The following is a 23,035-nucleotide window of genomic DNA, read 5'->3' as shown; positions in this document are numbered from 1 at the left end:
CACGGAGTCCACACCTACCGGCTATGGGCTGGGGCCGTGGGCCCTCACTCCTCAGACGGCGTCTTGGAGGAGCCCCAACACCTGGATGATCTCCAGGAGGTGATGCCCTTGCCGGCTGCAAGAGGTCTGGAGCGCAGCTTGCTGAGGGCGGTCTCCGCCGTGCCCGCCCACTCCTCGGCATCACCCAGCTTGTGTGCCGTCTTCTGTAGCGGGCCAGCATCTGGTTGGCCTGCTCCTCCTGTGACCAACGCACGGTGGAAAACGGGGCGTAAAGCTGGCTTGATCTGGTTAAATGTGCATTGTTTCTGCTTCTGCCCAGACATCCTGAGTTCAGTCACTCTGCAAGGCTCGTCGGGAGACACAGCGGCCCTGGGTCAGGGGCACGCTCCAGGTCATCACGGACGCCCGCCTGCAGCACTTTTGGCTGACGGTTTTGGGCTCTGATGCCCCTGTTTATAAATGAAGTGTGCTCTGTGTGGTTTTAGGCATTAACTCTTGGTGCCCTGCTGTGGAAGGTGTGGTTTTGGAGCTTTCTCTGGCCTCTGTCCCTCATTTCCCACCCCCTCGTCTTCCCAGTGGGGCCATAGTGTCGTTTTAGTTAGAATCATTTCCTGTAAGCCTGACCTTTAGCCAGGCTTTTGGGAAGGGTGGCGGGTGCCTGGGTGACTGACAGAGTCAGTGTGGTGGGCCCAGAGCTGGCAGCGAATGATAGTAGGGTCAAACAGGTCCAGGTCGTGCTTGGTGTTGGCGAGACTCACCTCGGCCGTGCTGCAGGCCTGTGGGGGCCAGTCCGGCCTGGCAGAGCCCCCCTGGTCTCTGTGGCACCTGGGACCATCACTTAAAGATATGTGATGTTGACCAACAGTGCAGCAAGAGGTGAAAAGACATAGGAGTCTGTAACCCAAACCACCGAGGTTTAATTTTCCTTGCTTTCTCCCCATTACCGTCCACGAGGATACATAATTTCTTTCATTTAATTAGCCTCGTGCGCCCACACACATGCTCTGGCTTTGTAGTTAACTTTTTTACTCGCTGTGGAATCAGATAATTTTCACATTCCTTCTGCGTCTTCATAACATACGACTTTCTTCAAGGAGGCAGCACTGTTGACCCCGACCTCATCCCCAAGCCAACCTTGGGCTCTTCATCCAGCTACCGCTTGTAGTCGTCCCCTGCAATGTCAAGGATGTCTTTATCCGCAGCATCTGGTTGAGTGGGCTCTGGGAATCTTCATACTCCCAGGTCAGCTCACCGTTTTCAGCTGAGCGAGAAGGGGACAGAAATGTGGAGCCAGGTGCCAAGCCCGGCTCTTGGAGAACCCATCAATATGGCAGCTTGGCTGGCGGGGCTGGGATGGGGAGCACGGTGACCCCCACCTCCGCTGCCCAAATCAAGGGGGCCCAGGCAGGGCGCAAGTGCCCAAGGGTCCCCACTGTCCAGGTGATGTGCGTGGGACAAGTGGCTGCAGATAACGAGGCGCCCAGCCCCTGGCAAGGGACACACAAGTTTGGAGACAACAGTGAGGCCAAGAATGTTTACTTTGAAAAATCCATTCGTCATACCCCTGAACCCCCTCCTGTCATCTGAGGACTGATTTCTGGAGCCAGAGGATGCCAAGGGTTTCCAGCTCTGCCCTGTAAGTCTTCAGTTTTGTGATCGATTCACCCCCAACCTCACCATTTCACTCTTCTTATCCATCCAGTGGGGAAATTGATTTTTAAAAGTATTGAGGATGTGGGCAGTAAGGCCAAATGATGCCCCAGGTTCTCTGGAGTCAGTGCTTGAGAGCTGTGTCTAACTGGCACACCTAAGGAGTGTGAAGCTCTCCAAGGAACTACGCTTTTGCTTGACCCAAATGTTGCCCCCTGTCTAGGGCCCAGACTGCAAAGTTAGATGTTAACTTGCATATGCATGAGTCGCAAATCATTTTTGACCTAGAGATGTAAAGAATTTCGGTTGCAGTAGTACTGCCCGGTTGGACAGGAACCAGTTTTGCATCTAACTTGTCAGAGTTACTGAAGCGTTCCTTTCCCAACTGGCTGTGTAAACCTTGGCCCCTCAGATGCTTTTCAAAGGTGGCTGTACCATCTTTCCAGTTCCCTCATTAGTGACCCGTGTTTGCTTTATGTTTGTAGGCAGATCATGTTTTAAAATGCTGGAAAATTGTGTTATATCAGTAGTACTGCTCCTCCTGTTGATCCCACAGAGAGACTGAGAGAACCAACATGAAAATGTTGTGAGTAGAGTTCCCTATTTCCTTTTACGCTGTAAAGATGTTACTTGGAGCAAGCACTCAGCAGGCAGAAGAAAATCTCCATGTCTCATCACAGGGGATGTGGGTTTTCCAAGGTCAGGGAGGCTCCAGGAGGGGACCCGTGTCCTCTTTCAGGTTCCTTGAGGATCCCCATTCCATCCTCAGGAAGCTGCGGGGAGGGCAAGCTCACCCTGGAGGTGGGTCCTGATGGCGTTGATTTCCACCTGGTTCTGCTCCAGCTCCGCCACTTTCGCGTTGGCCTCTGCCAGCTGTCCTCCAGCTTTCAGATGTGGGCCTCAGTGTTCATCTGCTCAGCAAGAATGGACCCAGTAGGGGAATGAGCAGGCCCAGGCCAGCCCCACCCTGCTTCCCAGCTGGGCTGCCCTCTTGCAGCCTCCCTGGCCACCTGCCTCATCCTTTTAGAACACTCATATCTCAGCAGCTCACCGTTTTCTATCAACATAAACCCAGAGCCTTTGGGTTGGCACATAGCCCCTCACTTGTGGGCCCCGGCTAACCTCACCCACTAAGAAAATGCTGCATTAGAGCAGGAGTCTCAGATAAAACGTGCTACAGTGGTCTCTCTGGAGTGTCTGCAGTTTGGAGATACCTGTTGGCTGGGACCTGGGCCCCTGAAGCCTCATCCCTGCTCACCTCTGGAGCCCCCCCACTTCCCTGGAGCCCCTCACTTCCCTCATGTCACACAAAGACTCTTCCTGTGGCAGGTGCTGGATAAACGCATGTTGAGTGACTGACTTCATTTTCTTTCCTCCCATGTATCGCTTTTTCAGCGTGGCCGTGACTGCACTTGTCTCTCCTACGTCTCTAGCTCCTCAAGGATACAGTCCTCCTAATGTCATGGAGATCCTAGTAGCTCACATTTATGGAGCTTTTCCTTATGTGCCAGGGACTGTTGTAGCCCTAACGAGCACTGTGAGGCGGGCTGTACCCCTGTTTTATGGATGGGGAAGCCGAGGCACACTTGGGTGGTGCACCTTGGCCAAGGTTATATCCCCAGCGTGTGGGGTCTGTGATGGGTCCATCTTGATTCCCTTCACAGCATCTAGATCGTGCCTCAGGCCTGTCAGGGGGCTCCTCGGGGGATATTATTCAAGAAGGCTCTGCAGGGGTCCCCCTCACCTTGGACTTCTGCATGGTCTCCACGTCGGCGTCCATCTCGGCCTTCACGCCCTGCTTGTCCTTCTCCAGCTTGGACTTCACCCTCTGCAGGTTCTCCACGTGCTCGGTTAGCTCGGCCATGGAGTCCATGTACTTCCTGCGCGCTGCACTCTGCAGGGCCACCCCCTCCGGCTCCCGCCGCAGCTGTAGCAGCTTGACCTCCCACTTGCGGTTCTGCTCCATCCGGGGCGGAGCAGAGGCAGGGCTCCTGGGCGGGCCAGCACCGGCCCCCCTGAGGCGTTCAGTCTCAGTCCCGCTTGTACCCACTGAACTGAGCAACCCAGAGCAAAGTGGATGGAACCAGCCCCCTCTTGCCTGTCCTCTATTATTAATTGTTTTCTCCCCTAGGTAGCCCTGGGAATTCAGCAAGAACTAACTGGTCTTTATCCCCTTGCTCATTGTCCAGTAGGCGGGCAGGATTCGGGGGTCCTGGCCCCCCGAGGATGGCACCTCAGCAGATGTGGCTCCCCCAGCCTCTTCCAGCCTGTCACTTAAGCCTTCCAGGTCTCGGGACAGGTTGCTGTGTTGTTTCTCCCCCCGAGGGAGGTGAATGACGCTGACCCTGACTGTTCAAGAGCCCCCGTTTCCTTTAGTAAAGACTGGGATGACCGAGTGGCATCTATGGGGTCAGGGGCCTGCGCTTGCAGGGGGTCTGTCCTCCGGCCCCCTACCCTCAGCAAAGGGAGCTGTCTGGGGGGCCTTAGTGCCCATCCTGCCCCCGCCACATCGGGCTGAAGCTGGAGTGTGTGTTTGGATTCATCTCCCTGTAGGATCCCTCCCCACAAGCCTGCCTCCACTCCTGGCTCTCCCCTTCACACCTCTGTGCCTGCGCATGCAGGTCGATCCCCTTTGCCTGGAACCTCCTTCCCACCTCGGCCTGTCTTCAGGAGCCCAGGCTACTCCTGCCACCTCGGCTTGGACGGCAGCACGGAGAGCATCTGTGTATCTTTCGTCATCATCGGTGTGCATGTGTAGCACAGGGCCGGGCACACAGGAGGCGCTCAAGACACTAACAAGGCCTTTCCAGCTGGAACCTTGTCCTCCTCTCTGTTGGCTTCCGGTGGAGTTTCTACGCCTGGTTGGACTGTGGCTTCCCTGGGTCTTTTGACTCCAGGAAGAGTGGACGTGTTTCACTCACCTCGGCTCATTGCCCTCTCAGCCTCCAGCTCTTGCGGCAGCTCCTCGATTCACGCCTAGCAGGCAAATAAGCAAAGAAAGCAATTTCTCTCTCCGGTGTGAGGTTAGAGACCTACCCATTGGCCTTGTAGGATGGAAATGAGAGATGGCAGCTTAGCCTGTATGGGACACTGTCAAAAGCAGAAGGAAGCAGGGCACAGAGAGTGTGCGATGGGAGGCAGGAGGAAGGCTGGGGTGTGCACAACACCGCCAGGGGGCCGGCCTACTGGCCTGGACAGAGTGGTGGGGGGACAGTGGGTGACGAGCTAGGGAGGGAGCAGGGCTAGTTCGTGGAGGGCCCTGCGGCCACCATGAGGACTTGAAACTGAAGCCGGAGTGAGGCAGACGTGAGTCAGTCTCCGAAGACTGTGGTAGCAGCGGGTCAGCAGGCAGGGGCCGAGGCCCAGGCCAGTGCATTTCAGGAGGGGAGCCAGGTCTCCTCCGCCCCGGATAGACCTGGCGCTCCTTCAGTTTCCTCTGCAGTGTGGAATTCAGAGACTGCTCGTCCTCTCCTTGAGTTGACAGAGTTGATTTCCATATCCCTCCTGCCGGAGGAGGTTTGCCCTCCCGAGGAAAAGCTCTGAGGCTGGGCCAGTGAGCCAGCATGGGAGTGGAGCCAAGGGAGACCTTGACCCTGCTGAGACCCCGTCACCCCGACCCCTGGCCTTCTCACCCTACAGATGAGTCGCCCCCCCGAGCCCTAGACTCTGCTCCACTGGCTTCTCACGGATCCTCCCACTCGTGCACTTATTATTTTGTTTCTTACTGAGTCCCTCCTGGTGCCAGACATCGCCTGGGATTCCAGGGACTCGTCAGTGAACAAAACGGACAGAACTCACTGCTCTGGCGCAGCTTACAGTCTACAGACCCCAGAATCGCACAAAACACTTGACTTTTTTTAGGGAAAACGTTCCTTCCAAAACTTGCCGCAAAAGGCTGTCTCCTCCTGATGCATGAGTCCCATGTGTCAGGAGCCACGTGTGAGAACTAAGAGGCCAGAGACCACACAGATGGATGGGGAGGATGGGTCAGGGTCTCCTGTACCTTCTGGTGCGCCTCCCGGTGCTGAGAGGTGGATTTCACTGCACACGCCCTCGGGGCAGCCAGTGGCACTTTAGACCTGCCTTAGGCAGAATGTGCTTCAAAGACAGAGTGCAGCTTCTGCCCCACAACGGCCCTCCTTACTGCCTCCTTCTCTCCCTTCCCCATGGCCTCTGACTCAGTTCTGGTTTATGCTTGGACTGTTGCAGCAGCTTCCCAGTTGTCTTCCTGCTGCCAGCTTTTCTCACCCCACCTGTCCTCCGCGTTATTCCCAGGGTGACGCTGCTAACATACCCCCTCCACGCCTCGTGATCACGGACAGCTCAGTTTGTAGGCTTCTGCGCAGATTCCCTCCCTCTGGGGTGGCTGCTTTGCTTACTATCAGCCTCTTGTCCAGTGTCCATGGCCCTGTGTGAGGCTGGGAGCTCCCTGAGCACAGGGAGCACCTACTCGTTCCTCCCGAATCCTCCGTGCCGGGCACAGTGCCTGGCACAGAGTGGGTGCTGGGGAAGTGCGTTTAGTACACAAAGCCCTGAGCACAGGCTGTCCAGGAAGTGCTCGGTGTTGCTAACACTGCTGCAGGCGAAATGAAAGAGTGCGTACTTTTCTTTTTCACCACCTCCTGGAGATCTAGCTTGGACCACTCCATCTCATTGAGATGGTCGGTGGTAATCTTCAGGTCACTCTCAGCTTTCCAGCGAGCCTTTTCCACTTCCAGCCAAATTTTCTTTTTCTGTTTCCAGTTATCCTCCGGCTGCGGAGACAAAAAATGCAAGAGAAAGTAGAGTTGTGTGTGTGGCAGGGGTGAGGGGTATATGAGGCCAGAATGCAGTAAAGAACCAGACTGGGTCAGGTTCCTTCGCTGTGGCATCAGAAAGCCCCTTGCTTTCTGGTTCCCAGAATGGACAGACCCGGCCATCAGGGTGCAGAATCAGGCCCAGGGGCGGGGCACTGCCTCGTGGATCTGGCTGCTGAGCTTGCTGTCGGTCTTGGTCAGGTGGTTCGCCTTGTCCTCAGCCCAGGTTGTCAAGGGTTTCCTGGAAAGATGCACGTGTGTGTCCCACGAGGCGGGTCGGAGCAGCTGAACAGAGCTGGTTCTCTGCCATCACTTCCGGGCCGAGTTGATGATGTGAGTGATCATCAACTCCGTTATGGAGCGCCTGCTCCCGAGAGACGCGTGAGCCCAGGGCAGACCGATCTCCCATTAGCCGCAGGTGGACCCCAGGGGCAGCTGGGGGCTCTGGTTCTTCAAGGGACACATAGGAAACCTGCGGGGGGGGTGCTTCTGGCTGTCACAACATTTGGGGTCCTCACTATGTGGGTGTTTCCAGAGACACTGGATGTCTGGTTTTGCTCTGGACAATAGGTCGTGAAGAATAATTCTGCAGTCCAGCCAGGCATTCATGTAAGTAAACAACTATTAAAAAAAATAAATAAATAAAACAAAAACAAAAAAAACAACTATTTATGCTTTTCTGAACCTAGAATTCAGCACCTCTGCACATTTAACTCAAAAAAATTTTATTTTTCATTTAGCATACACTATATTTTAAAAGAATGATGTACTGTGAAAACTGAGAGAGGATTTACTTGTTATTGAAACTTCCCTGAGAATTATCCTCTGTTTCGTAAAATCTCATCACTGGCAGCACCCACACTTGGCTACCTGAGTCACCAACACCCCCTCCAGTGCCCATCTGTAGCCGTCATAGATGCGCTCGGGCAGGCAGAACTCTCAGATCCGCCTGAGCTTTTGCAGTTTGACAGCCTCATTATTTATTATGAACTAATGTCACTCATTTCTCCATTTATATGGAAGGGCACCCAATTGATTTTCCTGAAGTTATGTGTTAGTTACATTATTGTTGTCTTCAATTCGGGATGGTAAGAGGGCCTTCCAAAATACAGTTGATCCTCATTTTCTGTGAGTTATCAATTTGCCAATTTACCTGCTCACTAAAGTTCATTTGTAATCCCCAAATCAATACTCATGGTGCTTTTGTGGTCATTCATGGACACGCAGAACAGCGAAAATGTCAAGTTGCCTGAGGAGTACATTTTTTCCCAGCTGAGTTTGGATAAATGATGCTCTTGCATCTCGGTTCAGCTCCTACTGCAAACAAGTGTCCTTCTCCTGGTCTGTTTAGTGCCAGGTTTTTTTACATTGGTGCTTTTTTTATTGGTGATTTCATTGCTTATGATGCCACCAAGCACAGTGCCACCGTGCTGCCTGGTGTTGCTGACGCAAGAAGGCTCTGAAGTGCTTTGCAGAGAAAATCTGTGTGTTGGATGGGCTTTGTTCAGGCCTGAGATACAGTGACTGTTGACCGTGGGTTCAATGTCAAGGAATCAACAATATGTATTAAATATCGTGTGTTTTTCAACATAAACACACATAAAACAAGATAATGTATAAATCAAAACCATGTATGATTTATCGATGGGTTGAGAAAAACGCTGTGACCAAAGGTTTGCAAGAACCTAAACGCTGGGCTGGAGGAAGCACGAGCTGGAGTCAAGATTGCCGGGAGAAATATCAGTAACCTCAGATATGCAGATGACACCACCCTTATGGCAGAAAGTGAAGAAGAACTGAAGAGCCTCGTGATGAAAGAGAAAGAGGAGAGTGAAAAAGCTGGCTTAAAATGCAACATTCAGAAAACTAAGATCATGGCATCTGGTCCCATCACTTCATGGCAAATAGATGGGGTGGAAACAGTGTCAGACTTTTTTGGGGGGGGCTCCAAAATCACTGCAGATGGTGACTACAGCCATGAAATTAAAAAACGCTTACTCCTTGGAAGGAAAGTTATGACCAACCTAGATGGCATATTCAAAAGCAGAGACATTACTTTGCCAAGAAAGGTCCATCTAGTCAAGGCTATGTTTTTTCCAGTGGTCACGTATGGATGTGAGAGTTGGACTGTGAAGAAAGCTGAGCGCCAAAGAATTGATGCTTTTGAACTGTGGTGTTGGAGAAGACTCTTGAGAGTCCCTTGGACTGCAAGGAGATCCAACCAGTCCATCCTAAAGGAGATCAGTCCTGGATGTTCTTTGGAAGGACTGATGCTAAAGCTGAAACTCCAGTACTTTGGCCACCTCATGCGAAGAGCTGACTCATTGGAAAAGACTGATGCTTGGAGGGATTGGGGCAGGAGGAGAAGGGGATGACAGAGGATGAGATGGCTGGATGGCATCACCGACTTGATGGACGTGAGTCTGAGTGAACTCTGGGAGTTGGTGATGGATAGGGAGGCCTGGCGTGCTGCAGGTTATGGGGTCGCAAAGAGTCGGACACGACTGAGCGACTGAACTGAACTGAACCCTGTATTTCTCCGAGAGCAGAGGTTCAGGCTTTGCTAATTCAGTGACTTCATCACCTTGAATAATGAGAACTGAGCATGTTTGTTATAAAAGGGGGCTCTGGGTTTGATATGATGGAGAGTCACAGTCTAAGGGGAGGTGTTGCCGGGGGCAGCAGAGAGAGAGGCGCTCTGGGGACATACGTAGATCCATGATGTCAGCAAACACAGGGATGCGGGTCCACTGAATCTGGTTCTGGGCTTCAGCTTGCTCTTGGGCCCTGATCTGGGCTAGGAGGTGTTCCGTGCCACTGTTGGCACTGATGGGTGGTCAGAGCTGGCTCTGCACTCAGAGAGCCCTGTGATCTCAAGAGCTCACATCTGTTGTTGCTGCGGTGAATCAAGGTTTGCTGGTGCTTTAGAACTCCAGGACACTTCCATGGGTGCACTTCGCCCTTACGATCCTAGGAGCATCCCTCCCTGGTGCCTGGACCATTCTGAGCCACACCTGCCCCCTTTCACTCTGAACCTGTCCTAGTTTGGGTGATAAATGACACGATCACCCCACTACAGCAAACCTGGAAGGGAGGCCACCAGTGACCATGCCCACTTGATGGACGAAGGCACCTTGATTTAGGGAGACTTGGTGACTTCCCAGGGGCCCCAGCTGAGGGGTGGCAAAGCTGGGGTTTGACAGGGGTCTCCTGTCTCTGAACTCCCACTTCAAGGGGAGAGGCAGGCAATACCTACCTGATGCAGCTCCCTCTTCTCCTTCCAGAGCTTGGCGATGGAGTCTTCTTGAAGGGAGAGGTCCCCAGTCAGCGAACAGACTTTGTGATCAAGGGCCTGGAGGTGGGGTGGGGGACTTTAAGGCTGGGAATATCTTTGGCGGCAGTGGGGAGGGGATGCATGCTCCAAGAGAGGGTCCTCAGCATGGCTGTACCCCAGGGTCACCTGGGGGCCTGGGAGATGCCAATGCCCAACCAAGTCAGGATCTCGGGGTGAGGGGGCAGTGAGGACACTGTCAAGCCTTGGCTACTCAACACGTGGTCCTCGGACAGCAGCCGTGGCATCGCCCGGGACTGTTGGGAACACAGCCCCTTGGCCCCACCAGACCTGCCAGCCCAGAGTCTGCATCTTATCGAGGTCCTGGTGGTTCGTGTGCACCTCAGCGCTGGAGACACCCCGGTCCACCTTCCCTGGCTGGGGGGTGCTACCCATGTGAGATCGGAAGGGGGCCTGGGACTGAAGGTCAGCCAGCCAGTACCAGGAGCTGGGGAGCCGCATGCAGGGGCAGCAACTGCTTGTTTGGGCAGAAACTGAGCAGCTAAAGGTGACTCCACCTTACAACAGGGTTGCTTCTCCTGGGAAGAGGGGTGTGGATATGGTTGATGGTGCAGAGGCGTGTTCCGTGAGGGGCCCCAAGGATGCTGAGGCTGAGTGGGAAGGGGGCCAGGCAGACACCCAGGAACCCAGGCACGAGGAGACCCAGCCAGGCCCAGGTGTCCCCATGAGGGGAGCAGCCCTCGGCCCCGAGTCAGCTGCTCCGTCTGACATCGTAGCAAGTGCCGTGCGTGGCTACTGAGCCCTTGAAATGCAGTCAGGTCGACCGAGGAGCCACCTCAAATTGTGCTGAATTAAGTTTAAATAGCTGCATCTGGCTCGTAGCTCGGTCCAGGGCAGCACTGCTGGGCGGTTCTGGGTGTGGCTCCTGCAGGGTGAGCCGACTAGGGGTTCCCTGGCCCTGGGAGGACTAGAGTCAGGCCTGGGGCCTCCCCACCTGCTTCTCCTTCTCTGTCTTGGCCAGCATTGTCTCCCAGGCCCTCCAGGTCCTGCCTGAGGTCACCCAGCTCCCCCTCCAGCTTGCGCTTGTTGGTGCTCAGTGAGGCTGAGAGACCCTCCTCCTCCTCCAGCCGCTCTCGTGTGTTGGAGATCAGGCTCTCCAGCCCTGTCTTGGCCTTCATCACTGGGGCCAGGCGCTCCTCCACGACCAGCAGGTTCTCTTGCTCCTGGTGGAGGAAAGAGCGTTGGTCAAAGGCAGGGTCCCAGCACCTGCAGGGGACAACGACTGCAAACAGGCCTGGGGCTGCTGGGCCCCAAACAAACGTGTCCTGGGGGTTGGCCGGGGAGCCAGGCCATCTCCAAGCTCCTTGCCAATGTGCAGGAGCAAACGTCGTCCAGGAGTACGGTCCCCAGACCAGCCGCAGCAGCATCACCAGCAAGCCGGTTAGGATGGGACATCTCAGGCCGCACCTGTCGCCTGTTCATCTGAATCTACATCTTAACAAGATCCCAGGTGATCAGATGCACCTCGAGGTGTTAGGAGAGTGGTCTAGGAGAAGTCCAGGCTCTACCATCTGGTCCTCTGACCCCGGTGTGACTGCGCTTCCATCCACCCTCGGGGAGGGGCCTCTCCACCCAGATAACTCCCAGCACTGGTTTAGCACTTTCGTGTTAACAATCCGGTTCCGACGTCCACAGTTCCTCCTTTTAACAATGCTGAGAAGCAAGCCAGGCAGGCGTTGAGAGAACTGACATGCAGAGGGGGTAGAGTCGTCAGGAGGCACATAGGCAGTAAGTGGGGGTGCCCCCTGGGGTCTTCCTGAGATGAGGTCCGTGCCCATGTAGGTAGAAGACCAGACCAGCTAGATGACTTTTAGTTTGTGGTATAAATTTACTGAAACTCAGTTCTTTGCAAAATAAGGGAAAGGGTCATCATGACGGTGCTTCTGTAAGTGAAAGATCCTCTTGTCCCTGTGGTCTCACTCGGTCTCAGCCTCCCAAACATCGAATGAGGGTCCCAGCTGGAGCAACATCTCCGGACTGTGGAGAGGCTGTGGAGAAGCAATGTTAGAGACAGCTTAGGGAAGGATGGATGATGCAAGCGCTGACACCATGCTGCTCAAGGAGACACGGCCGTGACAGCAGGGAGTGTCGAGATGGCACTGGGCCCCCCCCAGTCAAGGGTCTTCTACTGATAGCCTTGGGACCGTGATCAAGTCTCCAAAGTTCAGTCAAGTGGACTTTTCTACCCTGAAGATACACGTGAGAACTGGGTGTCTCAAGAGGTGCTTGTGAAGGTCAAATCAGAGAAGGACCTCTGTAAACCAGCAGGGTCACAGCAGTGAACCCTCTCATCGTGTTGGGAGTCTGGCTTCCCCTGGAAACTAGGTCATTTGCTCTCCCTACTGTGTTTGCGCTTGATGGGCCAGGAAAAGAAGTCAGAGAAAAGAGGGCAAGTTCCCAAGGTCCTCAGGGGAGCCAGGGGCGCTCCTCCCACCATCTTGTGACCACCCCCCGTGTCTGGATAATCCCCCAGACCTAGCATGTACTTGTATGTGTGTGTGCCCAGCCAGCTGCTGTGGGCAAACAGGAATTTGATGGAGAATTTTGGTAGCTGGGTCCAGGGTGACATGGCAATGAAGGAAAGGTGAAGCTGGGAATTCCCCATGGCCTGGATGGACATGGCTTCTTGGAAGGCGACCCTCCTTTCTTGTTAAATCTACAGGGTTTTTTTTTTGTTTTGTTTTGTTTTAGGCCATGCATGCAAGGCATGCGAAGATCTTAGTTCCTCGACCAGAGATTGAACCTGTGCCCCCTGCATCCGGAGCACGGAGTTTTAACCACTGGACCACCAGGGAAGTTCCTAAATCTTCAGTTTTTATGGACAACCTGCTTGGGATGAGACAGGTAAGGATGTGAATAAAATAAAATAAATAAGTAAAAATTTCAAATAAAAATTTCAAGGTAAAAAGGAGTTGATTTAAGGAAAGAAGGTCACACATAGAACAGGCAGGGAGAGTACCATGATATCCAAATTTGAGAAATTCTTATTTAGCTCCCTCTGCAATCTCAAGCCCTCCAGCAGGCTGGCATGTGCATGGCCGCCTCTAGCCATGCAGAATTTACTATTTGCGCCCCACCCCCCACTCCCCCCACCTTTCTACTTGTGGTCGGCACCGATTGTTAGAAAGTCCTTTCCTATGGGGAAGAGAAAGAAGCTTCTGCATGAGCTGTGGGGGGCTCAGGACCCCCAGAGATGACTTGTGGCCTGTCCACCCTTCCACGTAGCTGCCAAGAACACCCCGCCCCTCAAGACAACCCTGTCCTCTGGCCTCCTGAAGGCAGCAGCCCTGTCCCCAGTGTCCAGTGGCGTGCTTCCTCATAACGGGGAGCCCTAGGCGGGATGCCAGGCCCCACCATGACCTGCCCCGCATGTAGTAGGTGGCTCGTGGACTCTTGCGTTGGTTGAGAGTGGCCTGGTTGCTTGGGCACCTGCAGCCCCACCACCCAGCTGACTCACTCACCCTCACTGCCTCAGAGCAGCCTGGGAAAGGAGAGACGGGATTCCACTGTTTCCTAAAGCCGAGGGCGTCACTGAAGGGGTTGAAGGGGCTTCAGCATGCCAGGGGGTGAAGCACTGAGCACCAGGCCCACATTTGGGGGGCACTCCCTGCATCCTCATAGGGTTTGATTTTGAGGGATAAGTTGAAAGTTGGGAGGACACACCATCATTTTTCTCAGGGGGGAATCCACCCCTGTCTGAAAGGAGGCTGCGCTCTTCCTCCAAGGCGCCCTCATTTCCAATCCGTCCCTGCAGCTCCCTAAGAGGCCTCCCACCCCCAAGAGGCCCCTGTGCCCGGAACCGAGGCCCGAGGCCTTCACCTTGATGTAGAGCTTCCACCAGCCCCAGGAACGCAGCTACAGGAACTTGCGCGTGTTCCTCTAGATGACCTTCAGGCGCATTCTGCAAAAAAGAATCTAGGGTTGCAGGGGTTAAAATGCAGGCATGCGGGGGGGCGGGGTGGGGAAGGTGATGGGGCACCGACCTCCCCAGTGGAACCAGCTCCTGTCAGACAGCTTAGGGCTGAGCTCATTTCCTCCTGCAGTGCCCCTCCTTCCACTCCCTCACCAGAAATCTATTTAGTCTTCAGAGCCCATCATCTGCAGTCTCTGGAATCAGCCCTCCTGGCCCCTAACAGCTTCTTTCAACTGTCATCTAGTGGGGGGCTTCTGGACACTGAGTCCCACCACTTAGCCCCTGACTTGTGTCCCTGCCTTTGGCCGGGTCACAGGGGGCCTGCTGGTGGCTTTCCGGACTTCACTACCGTTACTATTTCTTCACTACTGTGTTTATTACTTATACTGTGACCACAAAGGGCCAGAGTCCACCACAGGGCTGCGAGAGCTTTTTTCAGATTACCATTTTAGGGAGATGGCTGAAAAACATGATTCTGAGGGCAGGGATTTGGAACGAAGACTTTTGGGTTCTGATTGTGACTCTCTCTGGCCCAGTACCTTAACCACCCTCTGATCTCAGTTTCCACATCTGTAAAATGGGGTTGCTGGTGCTGCCACAGCCCTCTCTCAGTGTCATCATCTGGATCAAGTAAGGAGAAGGCTGTGAGAGTGACTTGTCAATTGTAAAGAGAAGGGTTTGTATTAGGTGGTCCCTGTCAGGGGTTGAACTGTGTCCCTTCCTAAAAGATACGCTGGAGTCCTGCCTCCCAGAACCTGCGACTGTGACCGTATTCGGAAATAGAGTCTTTGCGGATGCAATGACTGAGGTTAAGATGAGGTCAGACTGGAGTGCATGTGTGTGTGCGCATCGTTTCAGTCGCGTCCGACTCTGTGTGACCCCGTGGACTCTAGCCCTCCAGGCTCCTCAGTCCATGGGATTCTCCAGGCAAGAATACTGGAGTGGGTTGCCATTTCCTCCACCAGGATCTTCCTGACCCAGGGATCGGACCTGCGTCTCTTACATCTCTTGCTTTGGCCGGTGGGTTCTTCACCACTGGCGCCCCCATCCTGGAGCGGGGGGCGGCTAGACTCAGAGGACTGATGTCCTTATAGAAAGAAGGGAGACATGTGAGGATAGGCCCTGTGAGGGCGGAGGCAGAGACTGGAGTGCAGCAGCCACGGGCCAAGGTGGGCCTGGGCCCCCAGGACTGCAAGAGGCAGGAGAGGCTCCTCTGCAGGCCTTGGAGGAGCCTGCCTGCCAAGACCTTCATTTCAGGCCCCTGAACTCCAGAACTGTGGGAAGACAAGTTTCTGCTGAGGGTTCTTCGGGCCAGCAGAGACACTGTCAGCCTCTCTCCGCACTGCCCAGTGTCACTGGTGGGGCTGACCACCGTGTGTGGAAGGGGGTCCCAGCTGCTCCATGTGACTGCTGAGGCTTCAGTGGGCCCACCCCCTTGGTGCTACCTTCGTTCCAGCATCTTCTTGAATTCGACCCTCATGAGGAAACTGCAGAGCCGACGCTGCAATGTGGTCATGATCTTGGTGGGGCATTCGTCCCACATGTCCTTGAGCCTGGCCAGGATGCCCGCTCGGAAGAACACCTAGGGGAGAGACACAGTGATCTGAGAATAGCCCAGCTCACCAATGGCAGAGGCTTGGGGGGTGGGGGTGGGGTGGCAGTTCAAGAGCAAAGCACGATATTTCAGAAGGGTCCTTCAGCATTTGGAGACCCTGGTGCCGACGTCTGAGGCCCTTGGGAAACAGCTGGCGTCGGCCTGGAAACCTGCCCAGCCCCCGTGTCTGTTTCCTTTTGCTCCTCGTGCACCTTCCTACGGGCTCCAGCCTGGCCTGGCCCTTACTAACTGGGTCACCTCGGACACGTCTCCTCACATCTCGGGGCCTCAGTGCCTCACCTGGGAAGTGGGGGTGTTGATCTCTCCCCTAGAGGGTTACTATACAAATGGAATAACAGGAGGGAAGCGCTTCTGCAGACTGTGAAGCTCTGAGTACAGTGTGACAGACTGTTAGGATCCTCGCTGCTATAGGCGACTGCTCGGCAGTAGGACGCCAAGCCGCCTTCCTTCTTTGCTGTTCACTCGCTCAGTCGGGTCCGACTGTTTGTGACCCCATGGACTGCAGCACGCCAGGCCTCCCTGCCCATCACCAACTCCCGGAGCTTGCTCAGACGCATGTCCATCGAGTCGGTGATGCCATCCAACCATCCCATCCTCTGTCATCCCCTTCTCCTCCTGCCTTCAGTATTTCCCAGCATCAGGGTCTTTTCCAAAGAGTTGGCTCTTAGCATCAGGTGGCCAAAGTATTGGAGCTTTAGCATCAATCCTTCCAATGAATATTCAGGACTAATTTCCTTTAGGATGGACTGGTTTGATCTCCTTGCTGTACAAGGGACTCTCAAGAGTCTTCTCCAGCCCCACCATTCGAAAGCATCCATTCTTCTTTACTACCTCACAAAGCAGGCTTGGGACAGTCATGGTCGCTCGGATACGGGGTTGGAGCCCCCTCAGATGAATCCTCTATGTGGTTGCTTGGATACTGAGAGGAAAAAGGTGGAAAAGGATGCTTCTTCCCCCTGCCCTCTTTCCACCAAAACCCCAGAGAGTAGCCATCATGGGGTAGAGACATTGGGCTTGATATTTCCAAGTTACTTGTTGAGGTTAGGTTTCTGAGAAGCAGTGAGGTGAGCATGTGGCTGGCGGGGCAGAGCCCACATGAGCCAAAGTCACAGGCGGGGACACCGATACAGGCAGAGTCACTCTGTCCCTTGTTCTGCCCCTGCGGCCAGAGCCGGCCTGGCCCCCAGGGAGCAGAGCTGTCCCCAGCAGCCCCAGGCCTTTACCTGGACCCGAGGTGCCCAATGCAACCCTTGGACTAAGCAAGGTGCAGTCTGCCTGCCCAGAGACAGCTGTGTCAGACACAGGTGATGTCAGCCCCGGCCTGCCTGATCACAGGACCTGCAGCTGGGGGGCCTGAGGCCTGCTCTGGCCCCCCTAGTTCTGTGAAAATGGGCATGTGACCTCCACACCTTCTCCAGGCTTTCCTAAGTTTCCCACCCATCAAAGGTGGGGTAGGGGAAGGAGCTAGACTCCAAGGTTCTTTCTGGCTCAGGTATTCAGTTCTGTGACCAAGTTCCCATAAGTCAGTTTAGCTCAATGGTGCAGGAGGCCAAAGCTAACGGGGCTGGCAGATTTGAGAGCGGTGTTACAATCCCGCTAACGCCGCTGGCTACAGAGCAAGCTGCAGGAAATTAGGGGCTCTCTGTTCTGTCCACCTGCATATCCCTAAGCCTGCAACTACGCCTGGCACACAGGAGGTGCTCTGCATGTGTTGGACACACATGCAACCTGGAACTTCCCTGGACTTCCAGCCACACCAGGCCAGCGGAGGAGCTGCATCTGCCTGCACCCCCCATGAGACCTGGATGGGCAGGCGACCCACTCAGGGCTGCTTGGCGGCCCTCACTGAGCCTGATGCAAAGCCAGTGCCCTTCCCACATCGTCCTGGCTGTCACATCAGGGTGCAGGCTGGTTGGGCAGCTGTCGATGAACACCTCCCACCCTCAGCCTTGCCCTTCCAATCCCGACAGGATTCTGCAGGGCCAGGAAGTGGAGCAGACACAGGCCCCATGAGTCAGGGTCGGGCATTCGCTCAGTCTGAGTCAACCCCAACTCACCTGCCAGCTCAGGACCAGAGCTCGCGGTGTGGGTGGGCTGGGCTTGGGCGTTTCACCCCCGGACCTCGCCTGTACACGTACCATGGTGCCCTGGTCCAATCCAGGACCTTGATTCAGGTTGGCTCCTTTTATTCTTAGAAATCTGGGGCCCATGCAGTCCTAAGAAAAGTTCTCCTGTTCACTGAACACCGCTCTGTCTGAGCTGAGTTCTCACACGCGCTACTCTCAATCCTGTGAGATTGGCTTTAGCAGCCCCAGTTTTTCGGAAGAGGAAACAGAAGCTCTCAGCAGTTTGACCCAACTGGTCCACAGCTGAGCTGGAATTCACATGTCTACACCGACCTTCCTGGGACAAGGCTGAGGGGGAAGACCCTACTCGGTGTGTCCGATCTTGTATTCATTGACATCCAGGTTGATGGACCCCAGGAGGAGCTCCGAGGCCTTCCTGTTGTTCACAAACCCCTGAGGAATCACACTGGGGTTCAGCACTTGGTACCTGTTGGGAGAGACGATGACAGTCCCTATCCTCCCCAAACTGGCAGCCCAGAAAGTCTGGCCGCGCGGTCACCGTCCATCTGTGAGATGGCCTTTGAGTCAGGTGTTAGGCTTGGTTGCAGAGGCCCACGGCAGGCAGAGGGATGGGGCTTGCTGGAAGACACCAAAACCTTTCCTTCCTGATCTTCTCTTCCAGAAGTGGCAGAACCACTCCTTTCCCTGAGCTGCCAGCAGCCCCCTTTAGTCGTTCCTCAGTTAGGGGCTTCAGAGGGCTTGGACAGGATGACCTCTAGTGACCCTTCCCGCTCCATCACCTGTGACCTGTTCTAGCAGTTAGGAAGTAAAAGAACCCCTAAGGTGGAGGTCTCAGTTTGGGCTCCCCCAGAAACAGAACTTGAGACCAAGTTTCAAGCACAAGTAGTTTATCTGAGAGGTGGCAGAGCTGGGGAGTGGGGCAGGGAAGCCAGCAAAGAACCATGCTATCAAGTGAGTTATCACCACAGGCGTCTGGGGCTTCATGCTGCTGGGGGACCCTGGTGTGCGGGGCCAGCTTCCCCTAGCTCACAAGAGCCTCTGTGCATCTCTTGCCAACCCCGCATACAGTAATGTCACATTAGTAGCTTGAAATTACCACATGGTGGGAGTATTTGTACCATAGAAATCAGTAGATACTAAAAATCAGGGCTTCACTTTTTTTTATTTTAAATTTTAACTTGGAGCCCTGTTGTTAAACATTTACCAACACACAGCTGTCTGACAGCCAGTATAGAAGATGCCTCAGAGTTAGCCCATCACCAGGGTTGGGGAGCTGAAGCATTTATATGCCAACTGTCCTTAGTCCTATTGGTTGAGAGCTGCTCCTGGGCCGGGGTGGGGGTCGTTAATTGCTGATCATGTCAGCCTGCCAAGAGCAAAGCAACTTTTGCAGCCAGAGAGAGCCCCCAGGCAAAGAAACGCAGGTGCTGGCCACTGAAAGTTGTGTCATTGTGTACAGAAGTAGTGAGAATAAGACACTGTCCACCACGTGCCCACAGTGCCTGCTCCAATGGGACTGTGTTTATCAGGAGCCGACTGCGGACACAGAGAACTGTGCTCAAGGTGTCAGGAAGACACTGCTCACCTCTGTGTGAACTCTGTGTACTGCAGCCTGTCTGGGAAGCCCTTCCTACAAATCTGGAGGCCTTCCAAGATTCCGTTACAAGCCAGCTGGTGCATGATCAGGTGGGCGTCCTTCGTGCCTGCCAAGAGGGAGGAACAAGACAAGGAGTTACTGCCCTGGGGTATCTGAGGCCATTCCTTGTCCCTCAAGGACACTGACCTGCATATCCATGTCCTCATCTCCTCCTGTCACTGCCCAGGGGGGTCCCAGGTCCCCCACAAGGACCAAAGGCTCTCCTGAGTGTGACTCTGGCTAGACCAGCCGCACTCTGCTATACAAAGTAGCAGCTAGAACGTGATCTTTGGATGATCCATTGCTGGAGGTTCTCGCCAGTTCTGCCCCAGTCAACCCCAGTGATTACGAGTGGACTTAGTGTGGAACAAACCCCAACTTCACACATCCTGAAAGCTTCCAGCTAGGAGGCATGTTCCTGTGAGGTACCTGATTTCTTGAACTCATGGGGGACGATACAGCAGACAGAATGGGGGGAGGTGCCGTGCAGGGTGGTCATCAGCTTGTTCCACTGCTCCTGGGGGTGGAGAGAAAGGAAACGTTAGCTCCATGTTGGTGTGACAGGACACTTGTGCTCAGAAGGGGTATTGTTTAGAGTTTAATTCATTTAACTACGATCACAATTCAGTTCTTCGGTCACACCAGCCACTTCTCAGGTACTCACGAGCCACGTGTGGTTGGTGGCTATCGTACTGGACAGCATATTGGGCGGCGGCAGCCATATTGGACAGAAGAGAACATTCCACCGTCGCAGAAAGTTCTGTTAGACAGCAGCGCTCTCAGAGGTCCACGGACTTGCCCAGAGTGACAGGTTTTACAAGAAGAGGGATCCTCTGAATTCAGTGCCGGCTCATTGTAGAATCTCACTTCTAGAAGGAATCGTAATGCCTGTGTGGACAAATCCTTCCCCATTTTAAACCTCCCTACTGAACCCTCCTCTTCCACTTGGGATACAGTGGGGTGGCCCATTCTGCCTTAGGAAAGCCAGATCCTTGTGAAGCACTGAACCCATCCTATGGGCAACATCTCCCCATCGGCTGCTTTTCTGCACTTTGGAACATATTTCCAGTAATGCCCAAACTTTGTGGGCTTGTGACCAGCCCTGAAGACCCACTGGCACAAGACCTTAGGCACTAATATTTCCACCTGTTATGTTGGCCGAGTCCCATCGTCTCCTGGATTTTCAGTCCGAAACAGTGCAGTCGGACTGGACCATCTCTAAGGGATTTTCCCGACCCGTGATCTGTGGTTTTGTGGCCTCCGCAGAAGGAAACGGAACCCTTGAGTGAAAGAGGCGACTGAAGGCATAGACATAGACTCATCCTATCCTGAGCTGCGAATTGGCAGCCAGACCACGTCTCCAGTGAAAGGGAGAGTTGGGGGTACTGGCCACCAGGTGGCCTCTAGGGCAGCACCTACCTACCTACCCTGTAGTAGCTGGAGACAGTCATGAAGGAGGACCCTCACTTCTGCTTCTTGCTTCCAGCTAAGGAAGAGAGAGAAGCTTGCTTCATGTCAGTGGCCGGCAGAGGGGCAGGCTCTGTGTCAAGGATGTGTGTTCCCTGGTTTCGAAAAGGTTTGTCTGGGGACTAGCTGAGGGGGACCCCCTACACCAGGTAAATGAGATCTACCAGGGAGAGGGTGAACGGGCTGACGTGGCATAACTCACAGGGAGTGTTGTGCGCCCTGGAGGGTCTGTGGCCCTGTGTGCGATGGGGTGCCCTATACAGGCAAACTGCAAATGCCCAAGATGTGGGGCTTGCTGCTGCCACTGCGTGGGGAGAGGAGCCCACAGACTATCCAGAGGAATTGCATGTTGGTGGCGAGCACACCTCCGAGCCCAAGAATATTTGCAGTTCTTGTCCCTCTGAGTAGTGGCCCTGTTGGGTGTTCCCCTGGGGCCACAGGACCTCAGCAGGGTAGGAGGCAGGGCTGGGCTTGACATTTGGCTCAGATAGGAGAGCGGGAAGCAGGTAATAAGCACAGTGCATCTCGGTGTCCGCTTCTCCGAAGCAATATTGCTCCCCTTAGAGGTGGTGTGGGCCCCGTGATCGAGTCGGCTGATGGAAGCTCCCAGGATGCTTCTGCGTCTCTTCATTGCACTGACATCCATAGACAATCTCAAGCAACTTGTTATTCATTCATTCACTATTTGTTCATTTATTCAACAATAATTGAATACGAGAGTTTGGTTTTCTTCTTTCTTCTTCTCCTGGTCACTAAAGGGCATCAGCACAGAGAGACTAGACACACGAGGGGGCAGCCATGCCTGGAGACCCCTCTTCTTTGATCCTGAGCCTGGGCTGGGATCCCCAGGCTCGACTTTTAGAACGAGCCCACCATTGACTCATTCAGGGGGTCTTTCTTTGTTCTTCTCTATCCAGCCCGTGATGTTGTAACCCACCTGGAGGAAGGCAGATACCAGTGGTTACATTTCAGTCCCAGGGCCACCTTTCAGACCTCACAGCCAGATCCTCGGCAGCGTCTCCCGGGGCTTCAGTTTTTGTCCTGATGATTTGCCTGGAGTCCTAGGATGTCCCAGAAGCCCCACATCTTGGGCATTTGCAGTTTGCCTGTGTAGGGCACCCATCTCTGAGCTGTGCCCACACACCAGGGTTCCCCAGTTACTCTCTGCCAGGTGTGACCTTCTCTTGCATGTCTGGCTTTGCTGGTCACTCTGAGCCTTCCCAATCCCTGGGTCTCCTTCTACCCAGGATGGCTTATCTTACCTCAGGCTCTGCTATTGGCCTTGACCCGTGGAATCCTGAGCCACGTGAAGAACTCCCTACAAAGGCATCTGTTCTCTCCTTGCTGAGAAGCTAAGAAGCACAGCTCCCCTCCAGCCCCCACTCCCTGCCACATTGCCTGGTGGGAGCAGGGCTCCATCCATCCAGTGCCAAGGGCCAAAGTCATTGGACATACACTGATGTCTGGTTCCCATTTTGCCAGGTGGCCCCAGCTGGAGAGGCAAAGAGGAAGGCACCTTTCAGATCCTTCCCCTGAGCATGGAGAACCTAGGGATGCAGATGAGAAGCCAGCACCTTTGGGCTCTCCTTCTGCTACATGGTGTATGACATTCGTCACCTCCAGGCCCCACCTTAGAGCCTTCTTGGAAGTGCACAGGCCCCGTTGACTTGGGATGTCCCATTGCTACAAACACGGAGCCCTCTTCATTTCATCTTAGGGGGTGGGGTGCAGCACCTCAATTCGGCCCCAAGCCCACTCTGGGCAGCGGCACAGTCCCTTTGGCCAGTAATGAGCATCGTCATCGTTGTGGAGATCATAAAAGCTTGGCTGTGATGCCCAGTCAAACAGCAGCTTTCCTGACAGCTCGGTCCTAAGCCTGCCATTTCCCCGAAGCTAAATTCACAGAGGATCAACCAATGCTGTGGCAACCGGAGGCACTGGCATTGACTGCAACACTGCTTGCCTCCCCTGTCAATTATTCAGACATACCTGAGTCCTGGCTGCACTTAATTTCCCTCTTCCCCAAGGACTAGGTTTGTCATGAGTGCAAAAGCCACTCTATCGATGTTGCTTTCCTAGTTCAGAGGCCATGAACTGTCGGAGGGATGAGTCAATCAACTGGGGAATAATTGATTGGGCTGATGGAATTTTTTTCTTCTTTTTGCAAGTGTTATTTCTTTTTCTTTTTCTTTTTTTTTTTTTGACTATGCTGCAAGGTATGTGGGACCTTAGTTCCTCAACCAGGGATTGAACCGATGCCCCCTGCAATGGAAGTTCAGTTCAGTTGCTCAGTCTTGTCAGACTCTTTGTGACTCCAAGGACTGTAGCACGCCAGGCCTCCCTGTCCATCACCATCTCCCAGAGTTTACTCAAACTCATGTCCATTGAGTCGGTGATGCCATCCAACCATCTCATCCTCTGTTGTCCCCTTCTCCTCCTACCTTCAATCTTTCCCAGCATCAGGGTCTTTTCAAGAGTCAGTTCTTCGCATCAGGTGGCCAAAGTATTGGAGTTTCAGC

General features: G+C 54.1%; 1 pseudogene; it reads right to left on the bottom strand.

Annotated features, from left to right (window-relative positions):
• Positions 1-44: 44 nt before the first annotated feature.
• LOC128043637 (myosin-16-like) overlaps positions 45-23,035 on the bottom strand; it is a 40,005-nt pseudogene continuing 17,014 nt past the window's right edge.

This window comes from Budorcas taxicolor, chromosome 2 (genome assembly GCF_023091745.1).
Source record: "Budorcas taxicolor isolate Tak-1 chromosome 2, Takin1.1, whole genome shotgun sequence".
NCBI classification, from domain to species: domain Eukaryota; kingdom Metazoa; phylum Chordata; class Mammalia; order Artiodactyla; family Bovidae; genus Budorcas; species Budorcas taxicolor.
The sequence above is the reverse complement of the archived record's forward strand: the minus strand, read 5'-3'. Positions and strand labels throughout refer to the sequence as shown.